The sequence below is a fragment of the Balaenoptera borealis genome (assembly GCF_965194805.1).
Source record: "Balaenoptera borealis genome assembly, chromosome: 12".
In the NCBI taxonomy this organism is placed as follows: Eukaryota; Metazoa; Chordata; class Mammalia; order Artiodactyla; family Balaenopteridae; genus Balaenoptera; species Balaenoptera borealis.
This window is the reverse complement of record NC_138869.1, coordinates 8369548-8389661: the sequence shown is the minus strand read 5'-3', so window position 1 is coordinate 8389661 and position 20114 is coordinate 8369548. Positions and strand designations below refer to the sequence as shown.

At 36.8% G+C, this 20114-nt stretch overlaps 1 protein-coding gene and 1 pseudogene across 4 annotated transcripts in view; one reads left to right on the top strand and one right to left on the bottom strand.

Moving 5' to 3' along the window:
• TMCC1 (transmembrane and coiled-coil domain family 1) overlaps positions 1 to 20114 on the bottom strand; it is a 220971-nt gene that overhangs the window by 172613 nt on the left and 28244 nt on the right. The gene's annotated exons all lie outside the window — the stretch shown is intronic.
• Positions 10564 to 11769, top strand: LOC309607376 (large ribosomal subunit protein eL43 pseudogene; annotated as a pseudogene). The gene is made up of 2 exons: positions 10564 to 10569; positions 11396 to 11769. The product of its transcript is annotated as a large ribosomal subunit protein eL43 pseudogene (transcript).

Here is a 20114-nt window from a genome sequence, read left to right as displayed (position 1 = left end):
CAGCCAAAAATAAACAAATAAAAAAAAAAAAATTCTCCAAAGAAGACGTTCAGATGGCTAAAAAGTACATGAAAAGATGCTCAACATAACTAATTATTAGGGAAACACAAATCAAAACTACAATGAGGTATCACCTCACACTGGTCAGAATGGCCATCATCAAAAAATCTACAAACAGTAAATGCTGGAGAGGGTGTGGAGACAAAGGAACCCTCCTACACTGCTGTGGGAAACTGGTACAGCCACCATGGAGAACAGTATGGAGGTTCCTTAAAAAACTAAAAATAGAGCTACCATATGATCCAGCAATCCCACTCCTGGGCATATATCCGGAGAAAACCGTAATTCGAAAAGATACATGCACCCCAATGTTCACTGCAGTACTATTTACAATAGCCAAGACATGGAAGTAACCTAAATGTCCATCAACAGAGGAATGGATAAAGAAAACATGGTATATATACACAATGGAATATTACTCAGGCATAAAAAAAGAATGAAATAATGCCATTTGCAGCAACATGGATGGACCTAGAGATTGTCATACTGAGTGAAGTCAGAGAAAGATAAATATCATATGATATCATTTATATGTGGAATCTAAAAAAAGGGTACGAATGAACTTATCTGCAAAACAGAAATAGAGTTACAGATGTAGAAAACAAACTTATAGTTACCAAGGGGTAAGGGGGAGAGGGATAAATTGGGAGACTGGAATTGAGATATACATACTACTATATGTAAAACAGATAACTAATAAGGACCTACTGTATAGCACATGGAACTCTACTCAGTACTCTGTAATAACCTATATGGCAAAAGAATCTGAAAAAGAAAAAAAAAATATATATATATATATATGTATATATATAACTGAATCACCTTGCTGTACACTTGAAACTAACACAACATTGTAAACCAACTATAAAAAATGCAATAAAAATTATTTTTAAAAAAATGTACCTCATCGTGATCATAAAGTAAATTTAATAGTAAGATTTAAGAAGGATTACATTTAATGCAAAATTGTAAATTCTTTTCTAATTAACACTCAGATTAGGTCTCATCTGAAAACTGTTAGTACTTTACTGAAATGTCTGCATTTCTTTTGTAAATATAATTGCATAATCTGTAACAAAATCTAAATCCTGATAGTCAAAAATGTAGAAGGATACAACTACCTCACCAATTCATGTTCTTCTACTTAACAATGTTCAAACATAGAATGTCCTGTTCTTCTGTCTATCCTTTTCCCACAATTCAACTGAACAAATGTTTGAATGCCTTAAAAACGCAAGACGTAATATCCTAGCTGGATCAACAGAAATTAGAAAAGAATCCTACATTTTTTTCCACTATGCTTTCCTGAAACCAGAAGAGAAAGCTTATTTTATATCCAACTCACTCATGTTTAACAATATCTACTTAGGCCAGAGCTAAGATATATTTAATTTCACATTTTGTCTTCCTATCACACAAAGTCTCTTCCATGAACTAACTTGCATCCAGAAAACTGGCAGTTGCTGCTGAGATGAGGCAAAGGTTTACTCACTGGACGGCACTCAGAGAAAATTAAACCAGTGAACCCAAGACCTGTTCAACAGTGGGGTTTCTCGGGTGGGTTTTTTTTTCCTCCCTAAGCAATCGATACAACAACTTTCCAAACTGTACTCACAATGCATTCATTCCCAAGATCACTACTCAGAAGCATATAAATAAACCATGGCACAGCCAGAACCAACCAAACCTCTTTTGACAGATCCAGGCCAACCAACTGCAAAGCTTCTGAATATGCACCCCCACAGGCCTATGCAACACCAGCCTTTGGCTCTGGCTTACGTTCCTTTCCTTCCTGTAGGCCTAGTTCTGGCTTTTGAGGAAAGAAAAATAAAGCTGTCAGCTGAGTGGATCAAAAACAGAAAAAGCTTGTCATTTAAATCCCTTCGAACAAGCATCTGCTCAACAGAAATGAAGGCAACTTAGTTATAAAAGACAACAACGAGGGGACTTCCCTAGTGGTGCAGTAGCTAAGAATCCGCCTGCCAATGCAGGGTACACAGGTTCGAGCCCTTGTCTGGGAAGATCCCACATGCCGCGGAGCAAATAAGCTCGTGCGCCGCAACTACTGAGCCCGTGCACCTAGAGCCCATGCTCCACAACAAGAGAAGCCACCGCAATGAGAAGCCCACGCAATGCAATGAAGAGTAGCCCCCGCTCACCCAACTAGAGAAAGCCTGTGCTCAGCAACAAAGACCCAAAGAAGCCAAAAATAAATAAAATAAAATCAATAAATAAATTTTAAAAAGACAACAATGAAAATTCAATATATTTTAGTTTTTTTAATGATCAAAAGAATAAGAAAATACTCAAATATGCTACTTTCATCAAATTATAAACCAGCTAGCATAAGTAGAGAACAAAATAACTCAAAGCTAAATAATACCATGCAGATAGCTATTTTTAATTTTCTACGTTGATTCCATTGGGTAACATGCTTCTGAGCAATCAAGTCATGGCTTATAGAAGGGGAAGGGGTTGTTGGGTAGGGAGAGTACACTGTTATTAAGTGCAAATATCAATTAATAACGCAGCCTTAATTATTTGCCAACATGAGAAACATGAGCAGGAGAACACTATTTCTGGAAAGCATTAAAATTACTGATCTAGTCATTCATTCAGGAAATATTATCTAATGCCTACTCTTTGGTTAAAACTGCAGTACACATCAACACATGTAAAAACCTACAGGATGGGGAAAGTACTGATAAGCATACCAGTATGGAAAAGCAATTCTCACATATGTATTTATTTGCATCTTAAGAACAAAACTATCGAACTAAACACAATAAGAGGGTATATCTAAATTTAACCAATGAGTTCTCTCCTGCACTAAGACATCTCCTTCTGTTTGTACTTTTTCACCACCTTCATCCAATTCCCCCTCCCCCCACCTCTGGTAACCACAAATCTGATCTTTTTTTCTATAAGTTTGTTTGCTGAAGTATAGTTGACCTACACTATGTAAGTTCCTGATGTACAACATAGCGATTCGATGTTTCTATACATTACAAAATGATCACCACGTCTCCTAAACATTCCTGAATTAATTCCTTTCTATCCTCTCCACCAACACCACTCTTGTCTAAGTAAGTCACCATTATCTCTCACCTGAACTAGACTAAGTTCCTAACCAGTATCTCTGCCTCCACTCTGGTGCACCTCAATCTATTCTCTGCCTTGAGGTAAAAAATGTTCACATCAAAAAGCAAGTCTGGGGAGTTCCCTGGTTGCCTAGTCATTAGGATTCCAGGCTTTCACTGCAGTGGCCCCAGGTTCAATCCCTGGTTGGGGAACTGAGATCCCGCAAGCCATGTGGCACAGCCAAAAAGAAAAAACAAAACAAGTCTGACCTTGTCCTTTCTTGCTTAAAACCCTCTAACGGTTCCTTGTTCCTCTTAGAATAAAGGCAAAAACTTAACATAACCTTTAATAAAAACCTGCAAGAGCAGGCCTATCTCTCCACCTCAAACCATTTCATTCTCCCTCTAGCTGTCACTTCTCAGGCCACACTAGCCTCATTTCACCATTTTCCCTTCTACCACAGGGCCTTTGCACCTGCTGTTCCTTCTGCCTGGACAACCATCCTTCCTCTCTTTGCCAAGTCAATACCTACTCTTCCATCAAATCATAGCAGAAGTATCATTTCTTGAGGATGCATTTTCTAACCTGGTCAAATTTCACTAATATCACTTATACCACTGCTGCAGTTATAATTTTACATTTAATTTAATATTAATATGTATTTCCTCCACTAGCCCATAGGTTCCATGGGGGATAGTATCACATCAGGTTTTCCTCCACATTATATCCCCAATGCCTGGTTAGTTCAATAAAAATATGTTGCATGAATGATCAAATGCATGAACCACGCTCAAGAACCATCAAACATGGTCCACATTGCCTAGGTCAAAGTTCAGGTGCCTGGAATCACAGAACATTCAATACTAGGTCAAGCTCCCATCGTCAGGATCTTTACTACATCTAATTTCCTTTAACAAGGTCCCTTTAGCAGAGATAATGAAGTTTATTCATCACAGGCCTCCTTCTGCTGGCTTCCTATTTACATGAGGAAACCATCAAAAAATCAAACTCCACTGAATACTCTAAAATAAAGCAATCTAAATCTAAGTTTGATTACAATTTTCAAAACAAAATTATTATTTTTTTAACATCTCGCTGTCAAGTCCCAAAGCAAAGATAAACCCCTGGTTTGTCTTGGAATCTGAACCTCTTACTCAACTTATCTCAAAACAAATTACTGAAAATAAAAGTCTACCAAAAAATAACATTTAAACAAGTTTACCCATACATCTATGGTCAATTAATCTATGACAAAGGAGGCAAGAATATACAAGGGAGAAGAGACAGTTTCTTCAATAAGTGGTGGGAAAACTGGCCACATGTAAAAGAAAGAAATTAGAACACTAACACCATACACAAAAATAAACTCAAAATGGACTAAAGACCTAAATGTAAGACTGGATACTATAAAACTCTTAGAGGAAAACATAGGCAGAACACTCTTTGGCATAAATCTCAGCAATATCTTTTTGGATTCACCTCCTAGAGTAATGAAAATAAAAACAAAAATAAACAAGTGGGACCTAATTAAACTTAAAAGCTTTTGCACAGCAAAGGAAACCATACCCAAAACAAAAAGACAACCCTCGGAATGGGAGAAAATATTTGCAAAAGATGAGACCGACAACAGATTAATCTCCAAAATATACAACAGCTCATGCAGCTCAATATCAAAAAAACAGCCCAATCAAAAAATGGCCAGAAGACCTAAATAGACATTTCTTCAAAGAAGACATACAGATGGCTAAAAAAGCACATGTAAAGATGCTCAATATCACTAATTATTGGGGAAACACAAATCAAAACTACAATGAGGTATCACCTCACACTGGTCAGAATGGCCATCATCAAAAAATCTACAAACAGTAAATATAGCTCGAGAGGGTGTGGAGAAAAGGGAACCCTCCTACACTGTTGTGGGAAACTGGTACAGCCACCATGGAGAACAGTATGGAGGTTCCTTAAAAAACTAAAAATAGAGCTACCATATGATCCAGCAATTCCACTCCTGGGCATATAACTGGAGAAAACCATAATTCGAAAAGATACATGCACCCCAATGTTCACTGCAGCGCTAATTACAATAGCCAAGACATGGAAGCAACCTAAATGTCCATCAACAGAGGAATGGATAAAGAGGATGTGGTACAGGGACTTCCCTAGTGGTGCAGTGGTTAAGAATCCACCTGCCAATGCAGGGGACACGGGTTCCATCCCTGGTCCGGGAAGATCCCACATGCTGCGTAGCAACTAGGCCCGTGCGCCACAATAACTGAGCCTGTGCTCTAGAGCCCGCGAGACACAACTACTGAAGCCCGCGCGCCTAGAGCCCGTGCTCTGCAACAAGAGAAGCCACGGCAAGGAGAAGCTTGTGCACCGCAACTAGAGAAAGCCCACGCGCAGCAACGAAGACCCAACGCAGCCAAAAATAAATAATAAATTTTATTTTTAAAAAGTTGTATGTATATACAATGGACTATTACTCAGCCATAAAAAAGAATGAAATTATGCCATGTGCAGCAACGTGGATGGACCTAGAGAAGATCATTACTAAGTGAAGTCAGACAGAGAAAGACGAATATCATATGATATCATTTATATGTGGAATCTAAAAAAAAATGATACAAATGAACTTATTTACAAAACAGAAACAGATTCACAGACTTAGAAAACAAACTTATGGTTACCAAAGGGGAAAGGAAGGGGGGAGGGATAAATTAGGAGGTTGGGATTAACATATACATGTTATCATACACAAAACAATCAACGAGGACCTACTGTATAGCACAGGGAACTCTACTCAATACTCTGTAATAACCTATATAGGAAAAGAATCTGGAAAAGAATAGATGTGTGCGTGTGTGTGTGTATAACTGAATCACCCTGCTGTACACCTGAAACACAACATTGTAAATCAACTATACTCTGATATAAAATTAAAATTTAAAAAAAATAAATTTTTAAAAAAGAAGTTTAAATCTCTAGACATAAAAAAAAAACAAAACCCTCAGTAGGAAAAGGAAAAAACATTGGGGCAATGTTTGGATGAAAAACCCTCTTCCACCATACAAAACAAGAAGAAAGATAACTTCCCCATGAATTCTGGCAAAGTCAATACTCAGCCTTATTCACAAAATTCTTGGATAGCTTCCTTGGCCTAAAAACCCCATGCTATTTCAGTGACTGAGTAAAGCCTGTGCACAGATATGGTTGCGTAGGGGAATTGCCTGTTTTGATGGTAAGCAAACAGTTCTCAATGGTGTTTCAACAATTCAAAGTCATTAAAAACAGTGGATAAAATAATTCATGACAAAATAAAAAGGCAAATGAATGAAAAAAATGTAAGGTAGCCTGTAATAAACAAGGGCTGTAGTATCAGAAATTATTAACAATTTAGAAAAAGATAAACATTTCTAGAGAAATTAAGAGAGTTAAAAAGAAAGAAGCACTGGTTCTTTAGATTCCAAAACAGCCAAATGACTTAGCATGAAACTTCAGTAAAAAACCTGTCTCATTCTTCAAAGTTATTAATCTCTTCAACAGGATCAACAAAAGACTGCCAAAGCAAACAATCTAGAACTATTAATTTTAATCTCCTGAATAAAACTGTATATTCTGCTAAAATAACTATGTCAATGCATAGACCTTATTTTTTATGACTTTTCTCACATAAAATTTTCTTAAATTTTCGGCATCTACCACCACTAATATGACAGCAAATGAATGAACAAGCAATAAGAAAATATTAGTGGACTCATTACACTGCTGGTAGGAATGTAAAATGGTACAGCTCTTACGGAAAACTTTGGTAGTTTCTTAGGAAATTAAACATTTAGTTACCATACACCCCAGCAATCATACTCCTTGGCATTTCTCCCAAAGAAAGTAAAACATATGTTCCCGCAGAAACTTGTACTTGAGTGTTCATAGCAGCATTACTGACAATACCCCAAACTGGAAACAAGGTAAATGCCCCTCAATAGGCAAATGTTTAACTCCAGTACATCCATACAATGGAATACTACTCAGCAATAAAATGGAAAGAACTATTGATATTGGTACACATAACAACTTGAATAGATTTTAAGGGGCATTATGCTTAGTGAATGAAAAAAAGCCAATCTCAAAAGGTTATATACTATATGATTCCATTTTATATAGCATCCTCAAAATGACCAAACTACAGAGACGGAGACCTCATTAATGGTTGCCAGGGAACAGGGACAAGGACACAGGTAGCAGTGGGTTCCCAAAATAAAACAATGTTTTGAATTTACCCAGTAAACATTAACTGCCCTTGGACTTGCAAGCTTTAATTCTGGCCCTGTCCCCAGTGAAATTATTTGCTAACTTACCTCTTCAACTAGCTGATTCACTAAATTAGCAGTAGCTAGTAAGGCAAAACACGTAATGAGGTACTTCTGTCTCTGAGTGATCAAGATATCCTTACAAGAAGTCTAAAAAGAAGAGTGAGGATACAAAGTCAAGTCTCAGAACCCATAGCAACTGCAATCTTAGCCGGCTAAAAGAAAATCTAGCTCTTAGTACCTAATATGCAAAGACTATGTATGGGGCTAAGAATGGCGCACTGATAGTGCTTGTTAGCTAAAAAATAAAGTCAAATGGTCTAAACACTACTGTATTTTCTTGATTCTAGATGTCATCAATTGATTAAAAGGCACACCTATACCTAAATAACCACTTTTTGAAGGGAAATGCTACCATATTAAATGCACACAATGTCAACACATTAAGATGAGAAAAAAAAAAAAAGCATTCCTCTTAGAAATAGGGGATTTATAAAATACCACCAGTGTGCCTAACCAACACCTACCTTTGTTCCAAATTTTTCTAATGAAGAGTTAGACTGGGGCTTCCCTGGTGGCGCAGTGGTTGAGAATCTGCCTGCCAATGCAGGGGACACGGGTTCGAGCCCTGGTCTGGGAAGATCCCACATGCCGCGGAGCAACTGGGCCCGTGAGCCACAACTGCTGAGCCTGCGCGTCTGCAGCCTGTGCTCCGCAACAAGAGAGGCCGCGATAGTGAGAGGCCCGTGCACCGCGATGAAGAGTGGCCCCCGCTTGCCGCAACTAGAGAAAGCCCTCGCACAGAAACGAAGACCCAACACAGCCTTAAATAAATAAATACATAAATAAAATTTTAAAAATAAATAAATAAAATAAGTACTTAAAAAAAAAAAAAAGAGTTAGACTGAAACACTACTCCTGGGACCTTTACTTATCCCAAAATCTATCATTGCCTTGTAGAGGTAATCAAAGCTAAAATTTACAATAACCTATTGCTGAAACCTGACAGAAGTAGTCTTTTGCAAATATGTGGTAAGCCTGCAAATGTATGAAGTGCAAACATAACGACACTAAAAAGAAAAGGTTTCAAAGTATTGCAGCACCAATCACAAGTTATTTGTTAACCTTCAATTTCCTCATGGGTTACAATAGTACCTACTCCCATAGAGTTGTTGTGAAGATTAAATGTAAAACACTTAGAGTGGAGCTTGCTATGCAATAAGCACAACATAACTATTAGGTTAAAAAAAAAAAGCTACAAGGATATACTGTACAGCACAGGGAATATATTCGATATTTTATAGTAACTATAAATGGAGTACAACCTCTAAAAATTTTGTATCACTGTTTTATGCCTAATATAACACTGTAAATCAGCTATACCTCACTTTCTTTTAATGCTAAAAAAAACCCAAAAAAAAACCCAACTCCTTATTTTAGGAAATGCCAGGCACCTACATATGTAGTGGTTCCCACTGGGAATGCTGCAGCAGGTGTTTCTCATCACCCTGGGTACAATAACCTTACTTTCTATGTGGGAGGTTCTTGCCACTCACACAGTTTTTTGCTGAATCTGGTAAGAAAAAGAAATCACCAATCGAGTCTAATTAAAAACAAATCTATAGGAAGCAGGAAGAAACAGTAAATTGAAGACAAAAGCTAATGATGTGAAACTACTGCTCTTTATATATTAAGATGTGGAGACTTCTTTTCTTGCCTCACATTCGCACATCACATTGCAGTTTCAGAGTACTTAACACATTATCTCATTTGATCCTCACAACAATCCTGTGAGGTTCTTGCTGTTACATCACATTTTACAGATAAGTAAAATGAGGCCTGAGTGTCATGCTGAAGGTCACAGAGCCAGCAAGTGGAAGAGCTGGAACCTTAATCTCCAGACCACCACAGCTGCCTCTAAACCAGACACATTGTACAATGCAAATACAATTTCTGCACACCATCCTCCAGGGTATCTCGGTAAACCATTAACAACTTAAAGATACTGAAAAAGTAGAATAAATCAAAGAATTACAAGACCTTAAGCATCTGTAGTTAATCTCTCATTTTACATAATGCTCTTATAAGAGAAAATAAGAAAATGTTTTCAAGTGTGTGTGTGTGTGTATGTGTGTGAAAAAAAAAAGGAAAAAAAAAAAAAAAAAGAAAATGCTTTCAGTAGTCAGAATCAAAACAAAAATTTTTTTCTTGTTCTCACATTTAAACATCCGCAAGCATGTGTGGAGATTAAGTGGCTGAGAAAAAGAATAAAAGGGTTAAAACATACAAACCCCAAACTGTCCCGTTTTGCCTGACTGCATCTTGGTTTCCAACATATCTATTGGAAAAAACAGACTTTCTTATTCAGAGGTACAGGTGAAATTTAAGATTTTTTTTCTGATAGCTTTAATGACTTTTTACTTTTAGTAACTAATTATAAAGAATCTTGCACGATTTAAATATATATCTGCAAAAAATTATTTCATCATTTCTTCTCACACAAAGCAGTTATTTAATGTCAATATAGTACACGATAAAGTGACAGAAAAATAATCTGATAGCAGTAATTTAAAGGAACAAAAATAATCTTGTAGACCCTATTTTAAAATTTTTATTGAGGTTCTGACTTGCTCATAGTATAATTTCCTTCACTTTGCCATAGACATTGCAAAATTTTCATAGACAATCTATTATTATAACCATATTAATGCCATAAACACTCAAGGAGAAAAAAGTGATGTTTCAAAGTCACATTTCCTTGTTATTATGAATCATTTTTTTAAATATGCAGATACATTTTTATCGTTTAAATGTATTGCAAATAAGTCATTATGAAACAAACATGGAAATGCAAGTAATTTGAGTATAAAATAAACCACAAAAATAAATTAGCATTTTAGGAAATTTACCTTTTGACTTTGCTCTAATGCAGTTTGGCACTGCCTCCCTCCCCATCCCTGCCTGAAAAACAAACATATCTAGGACTTCGATCATTTTTTCCCCCTTTACAGTGCCTGACACACAGTTGGTGCTCAATAAATATATGTTAAACTTTCCAAGAGATTTCAAACTTTCCATTAATAACTATCAATACCATAATCCATACTCCAGAATTATGAAGGTACATGGCAGTTTATCTCCCTACATTAGGACAGTTGTACAATTTTTCATCGATCCGTCACCAATGACAACTGAAAAAAACTATTTTTTGGACACCAAAAGCAGGTACTTCTTGACATAAAGCAAAGTAGGAAATAATTACCCCTAGTTAATTTAATCTACAAAAAATCCAACAACTTGAAAAATACATAGGTTAAACATTTAAACATTTTCCACCCTCCTATCTTCAGAAATCGACTGATCCTCATTAAGAAACCACAGAAATAGATGTTTCATAACCTGATGTCAAAATTTAACTCCACAAAGTATTATGTGGATAGAAATCTGTTCATAATATATTGTTAAGTGCAGTAGGGGAAAAAACTTGTAACAAAACAGTATATATACTCTTATCCAGATACACATATGTATTTATAGGTATGTTTGCATCAGCCTACAGTGCACATATATTAAAATTATAACATTGGTTATCGCTGTAAATTATCATAGAAATTATAACTTTCTGGTTTATATTTATCTGGGCCTTTTTTATATTTGCTATACAAATCTGTTAATTTTCTCATCAAGAAAGCAATAAAAGCATTTTTAAAAAACTTTACTCCACTAACCAAGGAATGTGTAGACTATCTAGGATTTGAACAAACATGCTTTCCCAACCATCTTTGTTTTTCTGTGTAGTCAAATAAGGGAAAAAATAAACCAAATGTGCTTACTATGGGACTTCAACTTGCATGACATTCTCTTACTGTTTTGAGAAAAGTGGGAGGAGTAAAGGCAAGCAGAAACACCAAATAATTATTATTTTTAAAATTATTGTTTAACGCTAGAGGTCTCTGGGCTCGGACCGAGGTTGCAGCGACACGGCTAAACGCACCAAGAATGTCGGAACTGTGGGTAAATGACCCATTATGGGGCCTCCCTCAGGAAAATGGTGAAGAAAATTAAAATCAGCCAGCACGCCAAGTACACTTGCTCCTTCTGGGGCAAAACCAAGATGAACAGATGAGCTGTGGGCATCTGGCACTGTGGTTCCTGCATGAAAACGGTAGCTGGTGGTGCTTGGACCTACAACACCACTTCTGCCGCCACAGTAAAGTCTGCCATCAGAAGACTGAAGGAATTGAAGGACCAGTAGCAGCACCACCATTTGAAACGTTGCTAGCCTATAATAAATAGGTTAATTTTTGTAACAAAAAAAAAATTACTGTTTAAGGCTAGAACCTTTCAAGTGATTTATAATCTTTCAAGTGACTTATAACCTCATTGGTGAAACAAAACTTAAAATATAATTAGGATAACCCAATTAAAAAATAGAGAAAGAATCTGAAAAACATTTCTCCAAATATACAACTAGCTGATAAACACATGAAAAGATGCTCAACATCACTAATCAATAGGGAAATGCAAATCAAAACCACAGTGAGATACAACTTCATGCACAGTAGGATGGCTAAAATCAAAAGACAGACAATATAACAAGTGTTGAAGAGAAGGCAGAGAAATTGGAACCCTCATACATTGCTGGTGGGAATGTAAAATGGCCCAGGAAGGCAATTACTCAAAAATCCTTACGTTAAAAGAGTTACCACAGGACTCAGTAATTCCATTTCTAGGCAGGTACATGTAGTCTACACAAAAACTTATATACAGATTTCACACTGGCACTGTTCATAATGGCCAAAAAGTGGAATCAATCAAGGTCCATCAACTAAAAAATGAATAAACAAAATGTGGCACATCCATACAATGGAATGTTTTTTTTTTTTTTTTAATTTTATTTATTTATTTATTTTTGGATGCATTGGGTCTTCATTGCTGCTTGCAGGCTTTCTCTAGTTTCGGCTAGCAGGGGATGCTCTTCATTGCGATGTGCAGGCTTCTCACTGCGGTGGCTTCTCTTGTTGCAGAGCACGGGCTCTAGGCACGCAGGCTTCAGTAACTGTGGCACACGGGCTCAGTAGTTGTGGCTCGCAGGCTCCAGAGAGCAGGCTCAGTAGTTGTGGCGCACGGACTTAGTTGCTCCACGGCATGTGGGATCTTCCCGGACCAGGGATCAAACCCGTGTCCCCTGCATTGGCAGGCGGATTCTTAACCACTGCACCACCAGGGAAGTCCCTACAATGGAATGCTATTTGGCAATAAGAAAAAGAATGGATACAGGCTGCATAATGGATAAACTTTGAAAACATGCTATGTGAAAGTAACCAGTCACAAAAAACCACATATTATATAAGTTCATTTATATGAAATGTCCAGAAGAGGCAAATCCATAGGGACAGAAAGTAGGTTAGTGGTTACCTAGGACAAGGGCGGGGTGGGGGGCAAAAACGGGGAATAACTGATAACTTGGTACAGAGTTTCTTTTGGGGGTGATGAAAATATTCTGGAATTAGAGTGCAGTGATGATTGTACAACTCTGTGAACACACTAAAAACTGAAATGTACACTTTAAATGGGTGAATTTTAAAATATGTTAAATACACCTCCATAAAACTAACAAAACAAGATGTTACCAACAGGGAAAATGGGTACATGATATACTCTATGTATTATCTTTGCTTAACTTTTCCATAAATCTAAAACTTCTAAAATAAAAGACATAGATATACAAATTAGTAAACAAAATCACATAATATATAGCTAAACTATGAGGTAGGCTAAAGCACAACCACAGCACTTTACTTATATATTTATTTTTTTAAATAAATTTATTTTTTATTTTATTTATTTAATTATTTGGCTGTGTTGGGTCATCGTTGCCGTGCACAGGCTTTCTCTAGCTGTGGTGAGCGGGGGCTACTCTTCGTTGCGGTGCACAGGCTTCTCATTGTCGTGGCTTCCCTTGTTGCAGAGCATGGGCCCTAGGCATGTGGGCTTCAGTAGTTGTGGCACGTGGGCTCAGTAGTTGTGGCTCACGGGCTCTAGAGCACAAGCTCAGTAGTTGTGGCGCACAGGCTTAGTTGCTCCACGGCATGTGGGATCGAACCCGTGTCCCTTGCATTGGCAGGCAGCTTCTTAACCACTGCGCCACCAAGGAAGCCCAGCACCACAGCACTTTAGAAAGACTCACACACAGTGCCTCAGACAAAAAAGCGCTGCATAAATATTAGATGTAAAAAATAAGGTTAGGCCTTGTTCACAGGGTTACACAATGGCACAGGTAGAAGGAAGGCTGGAACTCACAGACCTGGAACAACTTCTTCATTCATCTGGCCAAACAGCTTTCCTTTTCCCACTTACTTACAACTTTCCAAATAAACTGACTTTCAGACAACCCAAAAATTTTCAGGAAAATGTCTACACAGAAAAGAAAATGCTGGTAAATAACACTGCCCCTTTATCAGTGTAAAACTACTCCCTCTGGGAACTTCCCCGGCAGTTCAGTGGTTTGCGACTCCCCCTTCCAATGCAGGGGCTGTGGGTTCAATCCCTGGTCAGGGAACTAAGATCCCACATGCCTCACAGCCAAAACCCCAAAACATAAACCAGAAGCAATATTGTAACAAAATGGTCCACGTCCAAAAAAAAAAAGAAATCTTAAAAAAAAAACTACTCCCTCTGTAGCCTGGATTAAAATTTTATTAGAAAAGCATTTTTACACAATTATGCCTTATCTATTTCTAAAAGGCTAAAGACCTTACGATCTACAGATCAGACATTATTACAGGTTTCAAGATTCAAATTACTGATGAAACATAAAAGATTTGTCTTCACTGGCTTCTTAATATGAATAATAAAGCACTCAAAGTGTTCAAAAAGAGGGTACTGACTGGAAAGGGGCATAAAGGAATTCTAGGGGGAGGAAAATGTTCTACGTCTTGATCTGACTGGTAGTTATAATTATACACATACAGCAGCATACATATGTAAAAATTCATTAAACTACATATACATCTTAGATTTATGCATTTACTAGAAATTGTACATCAAGTTTTTTAAATGAAATTTTTAAAAAGATTCCAAAGAATTACCTCATTATCCCAAAGCACATGATGTAAGAAGAGCCAGATTTTGTCTTCTATTAGTAAAAAGAATCAAGCATAGAGAAGTAAAGCAATTTGCTTTAACTCAAAATGAAGAAGGAAAACAAGTCTCCCAACTCTTTTCTATCACTGATCTAACCTATGTGTGTCACAGACAATGAGAATGAATCTCGAGATCCTTCTACTGAGAGTAAAAAAAAAGTCAGAGAAAGAAAGAGGACATAATCAATCCTAGTTCACCAAGCTACCCAGAATAAGGCTAGAAAACTGAGGAACCAAATCGACATCCTCTCCATCCCCAAATGACATATTATTATTCACAAACAAGATAATTATTTTTATCTAGAACTGGCTGTGAAATAATGCAAAGAATGCAAAAGAAGTTCTCAGCTTCGTACTTCCTCTAAAAACTATCACAGTGCTACCTCTTGCTTTATTCTGTAGTATTTCTAAGGGTCTGAGGCACTATACTCCCTGGCCTTTACTTTTGGCCATTTACATGTCTTGAGTGAGATAGTAAGAAGAGTATACAGGTTAGGCTTCAATGGACCAAGGTAAAGTATGGCTCTTATTTCATAGTCACAGAGTTTTAGCGTTGGGCTAGATCTGAGCAGCCAGTTATTCACTTAACGAATAAAGAAACTAAATCTTAAAATGGTTAAGGGACTTGCCTAATATCTCAGAGCTAATAAGTGGCAGAGTCAAAGTTGAATCCAGCCTTCTATTCACCAGACCACACCTATATCTCCGCTCAAACAGAACCTGGATACCACCTTATCTAAAGGAATAATTATACTCTGGGGAAAAAATGGTTCATATTATGCAAAGTCTCATACTCATCTGTCCCACAGCACTATTATTTTAATTTATAATCAGAATTATAACTGTCAACCAGGTTACAGTCGGTACCTTCTTTTCTCAGCAGTAAAATCCCTGGTAATTAATTGGTAAACTGAATTAATACCAAAACGTTACTTGGTAAATGAATAATCAAAGCAAACAGAGATAAATGGCTTTAAAGAATACATGCAGCAAGTTCTTTTCATGGCAAACCACCTTACTTCACCTAAGACATTCATACGGTCATTCATTCATTCAGCAAATACTGAAATGTCCACTAGGTGTCAGGCACTGTTCTGGGCTCAAGGAATACAAAGACACAGATATGGGGGACTTTGGTTTAAGTAGACAGACAAACAACGGAATGCAGTAAGCGCCATAATGGGACAACCAGGGTGCTGTGGAAGCTCAGAGGAGCAACATCTACTCTAATCTAGAAGGTCAAGGAAGTCAGACCAGCTTCTTACTCTCTCAAGCAAGCAGGCTTCTCATCATTCTTGAAATATACCATTTTGGGAATTGCCTGGCCGTCCAGTGGTTAGGATTCCGCCCTTTCACTGCCAAGGGCCTGGGGTTCAATCCCTGGTCAGGGAACTAAGATCCCCCAAGCTGTGCAGTGCGGCCAAAACAGAAATATACCATCTTGAACACTGGTCTCTTATTGACACAAAAATCTCCAAAACCTATATCTGAGGCAAAAGAAAAACAGCATTATAATATTATCCTATTTATATACAATTACTTCATATTCATACATCTATATGTGTATATATACTTTCAAAGACACATGTATGGAAGAATATTTACAAAAATTTTAATGGTAATCATCCATGTGAGATGGAATTTCAGATTGTTTCAACTTCTTTACACTTTTCTGCTTTAATTTTTAAGAATACTCCTGTAATTTTTTCTATTTTCCTGTAAACAAGGTGAGTGGGAGAGGGCAAGCACACAAAAGAAAACTGAATAAATTATTACTGTACTTATATCAACCTGTCTCCCCTATTCGGAGTATTATTTGTCACATGGGGGACACTAATGCAGCACACTTGAGATCTTTTATTTACACTTGTAAGAAGGGCTACTTCTGGGAAAGTTTCTGGAGAAACAAGAAAGTTAGATGGTAGAAACCTAATGGGTGGTAATCACTACGTTAAGGTGTTCAGACTTCATTCTGTGGATGAGAGAAAAACACTGAGGGGTTTTTGAACAAAGGACTAACAATCAACTCTCTTTTTTAACAAGATATCTTTGGTAGCATTTATAATACAGACAGACAAGAGAGGGAGTAAAGGCAAAGAGATGTGTTACAAAGTTTTGGCTACATTTTTTTTTCTAATCTGGAGAAATGATACCAAATTTTTATTAGTGGTATCGCTGGTAGATGAAAATATAGGGAGTCTCCCTCTTTTGGTGTTTATACATTTCAATAACTCTTGCACTTCTTAGAATAGAATGTATTATACTTATAATCAGAAAAAAATAAGAATGGCTAACACAGGAACTCAAAGAGGGTGAAGGGGAAATGATGAAAGCTTGGACTATAAGCTCTATAAGGGCAGGAAACTGATCTGTCTTATTTATCACTATATTCCTAGTACCTTGCACACTGCCTAGCACATATGAGGTGCTCAATAAATGTGTCAGAATAAACAAAAGAGTGAATGAGTGAACAAATGAATATTCTGAAGGTTCAATGAAGAAGACACATTTCAGAAGTAAAATATACGTTTGTTGATCAACATAAAGGCCAGGAACAGGAAGAAATCAAAGATAACCCTAAGTTTTTTGGACTACTTGACTAAGAGAATGATGAGCCATTAATCAAGATAAGTAAATCTACAGGAGGTATAGGTATAGAGAAAAGCAAAGAGATCATGGCAAAATGTCAATGAATTTGGAAGACATTAAGTTTCAGGAACCAGTGGGGAATCTACCCTGAAGATACAAATTTGGAAGTCACTCCTAGAAGTTTATATCAGAGATCAGAGCTACCACACACCATAGTTTATGGACCCTCATGCTCTTTGCCAATGGCAGAGTAGGACATGCAGATCAAAATGGAATACACCACTCTTCTGGGTGCCCTGATGCCCTAACCTGATCTTTTTGCCTCACCGATTTTTAAGCACAGATTATGAATAAATATACTTTATAGAGTCTTCATCTCTCATTTGCTTCCTAATAGGATACAAAGGCCCACAGCTATATTTCATATCTTCACTATTTGCTACAGACAGAATTCTGGGTTCACAGATACAGGGAACATAAGAAATTCAATACACACAGCAATATTTACCATAAACACACAAAATTTATATACTTATTTTATTCAACATTATTCACTGGCAAACTGTCATAATATAATAATTTTCCACATACTACTGACTTTTTAAAGTTTCAGTTTGAAACCTGAAATACTTTTGAAAAAAGTGTTTTGAGAGAGCATCCTTTATCAATAGACAATGTTTTTACAGATGTTTATTCACATGATAGGGCAGGAAAAGTTGTTTTTTGATACTTTTTTCCACCTTATTCCAGGATTACAACATGATTCTTCCAACTGTCCTCACCTATGCAAGTCTCTTCCCCCTCCAATTCATTCTACCTATGAATTGAAAACAAAATCAAAAGCTTCTCATTTCCTTTGTTTCAACTCTACCTCTCAAAATCCATCCTTCATATCTTAAACTGAGCTTACTCTAAGCTCAAAAGGTCAACAGGTAGGTTAGGCTATACTCTAAATGCAGAAACACACAACATAAGGCTAACCTGAATTGGAAAGGAAGAAGTAAAACTATCATTGTTTGCAGAAGACATGTTATTATACAAAGAAAGTCCTAAAGACACTACTAAAAAACTACTAGAGCTCATCAATTAATTCAGTAAAGTTGAAGGGTACAAAATTAACATAAAGAAATCTGCTGCATTTCTATACACTAACAACAAACTATCAGAAAAGAATTTAAGGAAATAATCCTATTTACAATCGCATCAAAATGAATAAAATACCTAGGAATAAGGAGGTAAAGACCTGTGCTCAGAAAACTTAAGACACTGATTAAAGAAAATGAGGACAACACAAACAGATGTAAATATATACAGTGTTCATGGATTTGAAAAATAATGCATAATATGCATAATAATTTGATTTACATACATCATGAAGTGATTATTACAATACGTTTAATAAAAATCCATCATCTCATATAGGTACAAAAGTAAAGAACTAGAAGAAAAAAAATTTTTTTTCTTGTGATGAGAACCCTTAAGATTTACTTTCTTCACAACTTTCATATATAACACAGAGCAGTGTTAATTATATTTATCATGCTGTACATTACATCCCTGGTATTTCGTAACTGGAAGTTTGTATCTTTCCACTGCCTTTATCCAATCCCCCCCTCGCCCCATCCCATCCTCCCACCTCTAGTAACAACAAATCTCATCTCTTTTTCTATGAGTTTGTTTGACTCTTTTGATTTTTCCTTTTAATTAATTTTTGGTCTGCACAAGGTCTTAGTTGTGGCCTGTGGAATCTTTTAGTTGCGGCATGAGGACTTCTTAGTTACAGCATGCATGCGGGATCTACTTCCCCGAACAGGGATTGAACCCAGGCCCACTGCATTGGGAGCGTGGAGTGTTACCCAGGGGACCACCAGGGAAGTCCCTGTTTCTCTGTTTTTGAAGTATAATTGACCCTTAATACTATGTTACTTCCTGTTACACAACAAAGTGATTCAATATTCTATACATTTCAAACTGATCACCATAATAAATCTAGTTACAATATATCACCATAAAAAGATATTACACAGTTATTAACTATACTCCCCATGCTGTACATTTCACACCCATGACTCATTTGTTCTGCAACTGGAACTTTGTACCTCTTAACCTCCCTCACCTATTTCTTTCTTCCCTCTCCCTTCTAGTATACTTTTCAAATGGCCAAGTCTGTCATCTCATTTTAGGACCACAAAAAAGAAAAGCCTAATTAACAAAACACAGTAAAAGAAACAGTTGTTTCTGCAAAGTAAAAGAGAAAAAGGCAATTCTTATTTCAGAATACATGAAAGAGCAATGCAAATTCTCTAGGTACAGAAAGAAATTAAGCAGCAGAGGGCAGACAGCAGAAGCAAGAAGAACGACAATCCTGCAGCCTGTGGAACAAAAACCACATTCACAGAAAGACAGACAAGATGAAAAGGCAGAGGGTTATGTACCAGATGAAGGAACAAGATAAAACCCCAGAAAAACAACTAAATGAAGTGGAGATAGGCAACCTTCCAGAAAAAGAATTCAGAATAATGATAGTGAAGATGATCCAGGACCTCGGAAAAAGAATGGAGGCAAAGATCGAGAAGATGCAAGAAATGTTTAACAAAGACCTAGAAGAACTAAAGAACAAACAAACAGAGATGAACAATATAATACTGAAATGAAAACTACACTAGAAGGAATCAACAGCAGAATAACTGAGGCAGAATGGATAGGTGACCTGGAAGACAGAATGGTGGAATTCACTGCTACGGAACAGACTACAGAAAAAAGAATGAAAAGAAATGCAGATAGCCTAAAAGACCTCTGGGACAATATTAAACGCAACAACATTCACATTATAGGGGTCCCAGAAGGAGAAGAGAGAGAGAAAGGACCAGAGAAAATATTTGAAGAGATTATAGTCGAAAACTTCCCTAACATGGGAAAGGAAATAGCCACC